This window comes from Leucoraja erinacea, chromosome 2 (genome assembly GCF_028641065.1).
Source record: "Leucoraja erinacea ecotype New England chromosome 2, Leri_hhj_1, whole genome shotgun sequence".
Taxonomy (NCBI): Eukaryota; Metazoa; Chordata; class Chondrichthyes; order Rajiformes; family Rajidae; genus Leucoraja; species Leucoraja erinaceus.
Genome location: NC_073378.1, coordinates 134,445,488 through 134,453,245, shown reverse-complemented (window position 1 = coordinate 134,453,245; position 7,758 = coordinate 134,445,488).

Sequence of the window (7,758 nt, the reverse complement as noted above, 5' to 3'; positions counted from 1 at the left end):
CTCCTCACCTCCTATCTAAAAGAACGTTATTTTATTCTGAGGCTATGACCCCTGGTCCTAGACTCTCTCACCAGTAGAAACATCCTTTCCACATCCACTGTGCCTTTCATTATTCTGTAAGTTTCAATGAGGTCCCCTCTCAACCTTCTTAACTCCAGCAGGTAGAGGCCCAGTGCGTTCAAACGCTCATTATATGCTAACCCACTCATTGCTGAAATAATTCTTGTAAACCTTCTCTGGACTCTCTCCAGAGTCAGCACATCCTTCCTCAGGGGCCCAAATTTGCTCGCAGTATTCCAAAGGCGACCTGCCTAGCGCCTTAAAGAGCCTCAGCATAACATTCTCTATTTTTATATTGCAGTCCTCTTGATATAAATGCTAGCATTGAATTTGCCTTCCTTACGACCGATTCGACTTGCAATTAACCGAGGAGTTTTCTGTTCGATGAAAAATAAAAAAGTTATGAATGTTTAAAATAATCTTGAGATCAGCTGATTGGTCCTTTTGCCTGTCAATAACCATGATGAAGGTAACGCCCTTTCCGGGGGGGGGGGGGGGGGGGGGGAGGGTGGGAGGACTATAAAACCCCGGATGCCTGGACGTGATTCAGTCACTCTGGATGATCGCGAGGGAGAGGCCACAACTGTGATTCTGCTGTGAGTCTACCGTTTATGTGGTTATGTGCTTTATGTGGTTAACCCTTTATGTGCTTGCAATAAATGATTTGTTAGCCAGCAATGTGCTTGCAATGAATGATGATTTGTTAACCCATAATGTGCTTGCAATAAATGATTTGCTAGCCAGCAATGTGCTTGCAATGAGTGATGATTTGTTAACCCTTAATGTTCTTGCAATAAATGAGTTAGCCAGCAATGTGATTGCAATGAATGACGATTTGTTAACCCTTAATGTACTTGCAATAAATGATTTGTTAGCCCTTAATGGAATTAAATGAGTTGTTTGGCCTGCCCTGTGCTTGAAATTGAAATGGAAATGGAAATGAAATGAAATAAGTTGTTTGGCCTGCCCTGTGCTTTTGCTTTTGCTTTGCCTTTGCTTTGCTTGACCTCACCTGAAATGAAAGCAAACGGATTGTATTGTTGGCTGACCCTGCCTGCCCTGTGCTTTTGGTTTTGCCTTTGCTTTGCTTGAACTCACCTGAAATGAAAGCAAATGGATTGTATTGTTGGCTGGCGCCGCCTGCTCTGTGCTTGACTTGACTTGAAATGGATTGACGACTTGAAATGGATTGTTAGCCCTGCACTCACTGAGCCACAACACCCATGCTAGCGTTCCAGAACCACCCCCCCACTAGCCACCAATATTGGAATTGGTGAAGAGGTAAAATATTGCGTTGGGGGACCAGCCCTCCCGTGTGAACCGCATGCCGCCCCCCACCCACCCTGGTCTAGTACTTTTATAAAATCTTCTCTCAGCCTCCAACATTTCAGAAAAAACAATCGAAGTTTATCTAATCTCTCTCCATAGCTCATACCCTCTAATCCAGGGAGCATTGTGGTAAATCTCGCACCCTCTCCAAAGCCTCCACAGCTTTCCTGTAATGGGGCGGCCAGAACTGCATGCAATACTGCAAATGCCCTCAAAGAGATTAACATTTCAGATTCAACCCCTTCACCAGATCTTATTCATCTCCAGTAGGTTCTCTTTCCTTTCCATTCATCGATAAGCTTTAACCCAATTCTTTAACATTTTTTCCCTCAGTTCTGGTGAAGGGTCTCAGCCCAGAAACGTCAACGGTTTCACTTACTACAGATGCTGCCAGACCTGCTGAGTATTTCCAACATTTTCTGCACTTATCCCAAATGACACTCTGCAATGTCCTCTGTGGGTGCGTGGTCCACTCATTGGTATAAGGCTCACACTATCATCAAATAACGTTGCTCCTGTCAGCCTCTGTTGACACTTGAATGCAAACTGGGAGCAACTGAGGCAATAGATTCTTCCCAACCCTTGTGGATGACATCTGAATCTTCCACCATGTGAGTTTAACTGTGGTAAATGAAGCCCACTAACTCTGTGTGTGCTTGCTGGCCTTTCCAGAATGAGTGCTTATTTTGTTTTAATAAAAGACACAAAGTCTTGGCATAAATCAGCGGATCAGGCAGCACCTTTGGAGAAAATGGATAGATGATGTTTCAGGACGGGGCCCTTCTTCTTCCGGTCCTTCTTTGTGTCCTTTTGATTCAAAAGCCTGATGGTTGCTGGGAAGAGGATGTTCTTGAATTTGGCGATCTCTGTTCTATCTTCGACGATAAGAGCGAGAAGTGAGTGTGGCCAGGGTGGTTCGATCATCTTCCCCGGACCTCCTTCATAGAAACATAGAAAATAGGTGCAGGAGTAGGCCATTCGGCCATTCGAGCCTGCACCGCCATTCAATATGATCATGGCTGATCATCCAACTCAGTATCCAGTACCTGCCTTCTCCCCATACCCCCTGATCCCCTTAGCCACAAGGGCCACATCTAACTCCCTCTTAAATATAGTCAATGAACTGGCCTCAACTACCCTCTGTGGCAGAGAGTTCCAGGGATTCACCACTCTCTGTGTGAAAAAAGTTCTTCTCATCTCGGTTTTAAAGGATTTCCCCCTTATCCTTAAGCTGTGACCCCTTGTCCTGGACTTCCCCAACATCGGGAACAATCTTCCTGCATCTAGTCTGTCCAACCCCTTAAGAATTTTGTAAGTTTCTATAAGATCCCCTCTCAATCTCCTAAATTCTAGAGAGTATAAACCAAGTCTATCCAGTCTTTCTTCATAAGACAGTCCTGACATCCCAGGAATCAGTCTGGTGAACCTTCTCTGCACTCCCTCTATGGCAATAATGTCCTTCCTCAGATTTGGAGACCAAAACTGTACGCAATACTCCAGGTGTGGTCTCACCAAAACCCTGTACAACTGCAGTAGAACCTCCCTGCTCCTATACTCAAATCCTTTTGCTATGAAAGCTAACATACCATTCGCTTTCTTTACTGCCTGCTGCACCTGCATGCCTACCTTCAATGACTGGTGTACCATGACACCCAGGTCTCGCTGCATCTCCCCCTTTCCCAATCTGCCACCATTTAGATAATAGTCTGCTTTCCCGTTTTTGCCACCAAAATGGATAACCTCACATTTATCCACATTATACTGCATCTGCCAAACATTTGCCCACTCACTCACCCAGCCTATCCAAGTCACCTTGCAGTCTCCTAGCATCCTCCTCACAGCTAACACTGCCCCCCCAGCTTAGTGTCATCATTGGAGATATTGCCTTCAATTCCCTCATCCAGATCATTAATATATATTGTAAATAGCTGGGGCCCCAGCACTGAGCCTTGCGGTACCCCACTAGTCACTGCCTGCCATTGTGAAAAGGACCCGTTTACTCCTACTCTTTGCTTCCTGTTTGCCAGCCAGTTCATATCCACATCAATACTGACTTCTGGCTTCCCGACGGTAGGGGCCTGAAGTGAGCGTGGCCAGGGTGGTCCGATCATCTCCATTCTTTCATTAACCTGATAGAACTGAACAGACTTTACAAGTCATGAGGGGAGCGGAGGAAATTATCACTCCATCACTCCATCACTGCACACATAAACATTCATGTAAGAACAGGGACTGAGAATAAAATGCAGTTCCTTTATCAAGGGAGATCATTCCAACTGCTTCATGGGAGCTATAATGGACAAACTGCACCCTGGATTTCATAATAAGACCAAAAGCTTGGAGAGGGGTAAGTTTTTAAGGATCTAACCGTCCACAAGTGCCAGTAGAATATTACAGGTAGAGGCATTAAGAGACTGCAGCATCTGTGGAGGGAATGGACCAGTGATGTTTTGGGACGAGACCCTTCTTCAGAACGATGGAGGAGGGAGGGGAAAGCTGGAAAAGAGAGATGAGGGGGTGGGACAAAGTCCACCAGGTGATAGGTGGATACAGGTGAGTGAGGTTCACTGGAAGATGGGCGAAGTAAGTGACAAAGATGAAAAGGAAACAAAAGGGTATCAGATTAGGAAAGAAGAGGAGTGAAATGTAGAGCCAGTGGGAGGGATATGGGTGGAAGGGGTCTTTCCATTTCCTTCCACAGATGCCTCCTGACCCACTGAGTTCCTCCAGCACTTTGTTTTGCTCGTGATTCCAGCATATGCAGTTCCTTCGGACTATTCTTTATTTAAATAGAAGTTGTTAACATTTCATGGGCCCCTCACATTCTGAAACCAGGCTGTGGCCACTGTTACATTGTGGAGACTCTCCTTTACCCATCAGAGGAAGCGTGAGAGAAAGATCGAGATATATATATATCTGTGCGATTACACACTGGTTACTAAATCACGACGTTTAGATCATTCATAACCAAGGATCTGAAGTAATACTTCATGCAGCATGGCATTAAAGTTAAACTGCTTGCTCTTATTCCTCCTGGGCCTGTAATTTTATTTGTGATGTTATGAACCACCATTTCAATACGAGGAGCGGCGATAGATGGAACTGGTGCGACAGCAAGCTGTGGGAGAGGCTGCGGTGATGGCTTGGTGACAGATTCAGGCTGTCATCTGCTTCTCTGGAGAGGCAGCAACAATGGCATCACGCTGTGATTCTGCAGCTGCTTAATCTCGAGCTGTATTGTTGAGCAACGTGTCAATCAGCGGGCATGAGCTAGAACTGTGCAGCAGAATGCCTGATCAGTTCAGGGAGAGGCACAAGCAGGCAAACATACAGAAGGGTGCTAATGCACATGTACAAAGTGGAGGCGCACATACAGTATATACACATGCATACAGTTTCATAAACACACACTTGTACAGTTGTACATGCATGCATGCACATATGCAGAAACTCGCACGTACAAACGCACGGAGACATACAACTAACTTCTAGTCTAACATTTAAGAGGGGCACAGTGGAGCAGCGGGTAAAACTGCTGCCTCACAGCACCAGAGACCTGGGTTCAATCCTGACCTCAGCTGCTGTCTGCAAAGAGTTTGCACGCCCTGTGTCCGCGTGGGTTTCCTCCCACATCCCAAATCCGTGCAGGCTTGTAGGTTTATCGGCCTCTGTAAATTGCCCCAAGTGTGCAGGGAGTGGATGAGAAAGTGGGGCAACATTGGACCAGTGTGAACGGGTGATCGATGGCCGGTGTCACAAGGAACAAGGCAAGAACGGTGAAAATGAGTAAGAGCGAGAGGGGCAAAGTTTAAAGGGGATGTGTGGGACAAGTATTTGACACAGAGCGGTGGGTGCTTGGAAAGCCCTGCCAGGGGTGGAGCTGGAAGCTGGTATGATAGTGGAATTTCAGAGACTTTTGGATAAGCCCGTGGAAAGGCATGTATCACGGGCAAGCAGATAAGAATTAGTCTTGGCATAATGTTCAGCACAGACATTGCTCCGGTGAAATATCGTTCTATGTTTTAGAGGTACGGCACAGAAACAGGCTATTCGGCCCACCGAGTCCACGTCAACCATCGATCATCCGTTCACACTAGTTCTATGTATCTGATTTTCCCATCCACTGGCCGCTGTGTTTAATTTAAGTGTTTAATTGTCATATGTACCGACAATGGGTGAATGAAATTCTTACTTGCAGCAGCATAATAGGCCTGTAAACTCAATAGTCATAGATCACTTTTGCAACTTTGTCAGCACCAAAACGTGACGGCACTTGTGTTCTGCCCAGGTGAGTTCTGCTACATGATTTTAACCAGTTGTAATCAAAGCAAAGCTTTTCACTGTACCTAGGTATGTGACAATAAAGTATCATCATCATCATAACTGTTAATAAACAAAAAAAGTCAATAAATTAATAACCACAATATTTGTGCAAAAAACCGCCGTCCTTCGTGCAACCAAAAATAGTCAGTAGTTCATTTCAAAAATAGTCAGAAGCAGAATTACGCCTTGCGGCCTATCAAATCTACTCCGCTTTTCAACCATGCTGATCTCTCTCCCTCTTAACCTCATTCTCCTGCCTTCTCCCCATAACGTCTGCCACCCATGCTAATCAATAATTTATCTAACTCTGCTTAAAAATATCCATTGACTTGGCCTCCACCGCCTTCTGTGGCAATTAATTCCACATTCACCACCCTCTGACTAAAGAAATTCCTCTCCTTTCCTAAAGGAACATCCTTTAATTCTGAGTCTATTACCTCTGGTCTTGGACTCTCCCACTAGTGTAAACATCCTCTCCACATCCACTTTATCCAGACCTTTCACTATTCGGTAAGTTTCAATGAGACTCCCCCCCTCCAGTACAGGCCCAGTGCCATCAAATGCTCATCATATGTTATATTTTGATTGAGTCGGATGTGTTTGGTGAGAAGGGCTTCAGTGGTTAGGAGGAAATTGGTGGAGACTGTGCCATTGACACTAGAATAACTAATAGCGTTCAACCAACTTTACTAACACCATTGCCTTTCCCCATTCAGTGACCTGCTGTTACTACACTTGTTGCAGCTCACACCCTGCAATGTTCCCCACTTCAAGTCAAAGGTTAATCTCATATTCTAACCTTCAGCAGTGATTTGCAACATGAAGTTCCTCAATCTGTTCAGGTATTTTCTCCGACTGATTCAACCTTGTGTTGGCGACCTTGTCAGTGAGCAACATGGCCCTCGCCTCTCTTCATAATCCATCATCTGGAAACCCTGGATCAAGTCTCCTTTTAATCTTCTTAGTTCCAGCAGCGAAACACTGTGATCTCTCAAGAACATCCTCCAATCGCTAATCTTTATTCTCTGATGCCATTCTTGTGTGCCTCTCTAATCCATGTAAAAAAAAAAGTTCAATCTACAAAGCAGTGCCAAAAACTGTATGCATTGCTCTTAACTTAATTTCCCATATCTTCTTCCATTGAAAGAGGCCATTCTGCCCACTGAGAGTATGCCAGCACCTCCCATAGCTTCCTCATTATTTACCCAGTACCTGGTCTCTGACACAAGATTTTGTCACCTGTTCTAAGGGTACAATGAAAAGTTTTATTTTGCGTGCTATCCAATATATCAGCTGCACCAGACATCAATACAATGGTCAAATTCAAGCACAATATGTGGAGCAAAAGGGAAGTTACAGAGCGCAGAATATAGTTCTCAGCATTGCAACGCAACAATTCCTTAGAGTCCTCAAAGTCCAATGTCCACAATAGGGCAGAGGTGAATCGGACAGTACTCCAGCTTATGGAAGGACCGTTCAGAAGTCTGATAACAGAGGGGAAGAAGTTGTTCCATAGTCTGGTGGTGCGCGCTTTCAAGCTTCTGTACCTTTTGCCTGACGGGAGCGGGAAGAAGAAGGAATGACTGGGGTGGGACAAGTCTTTGATTACATTGGCTGTTTTTCCAAGGCAACTTGAAGTGTAGATGGAGTCAATGGTGGGGAAGTCTGGTCTGTGTGATGGACTGGGCTACATCTACAACTCTGCAATTTCCTTCGGTCTTGGGCAGAGCTGTTCCCAAACCAAGCTGTGAAGCAACCCGACGCTATGCTTTCTATGGTGCATCTGTAGAAGCTTGTTGGAGTCATTGGAGAGGCTGTTACCTTTTGAGGAGTGATGGAGCGTGCTTGACCTCCACCCACTGGAAAATGACAGGGAACCTGTTTGAAAGTTAGAAGATGCCTGGAGATGGTTGCTGACAAACTGAAACTATAGTGTGACTGAACATAGGTGTTCTGCAAAAGGATCCCCCAATCTATATTTGACTTCTTCAATGTAGAGTAGACTAACATTTTGTATAAGATGTTGGTGAGGCCACATCTTGAGTA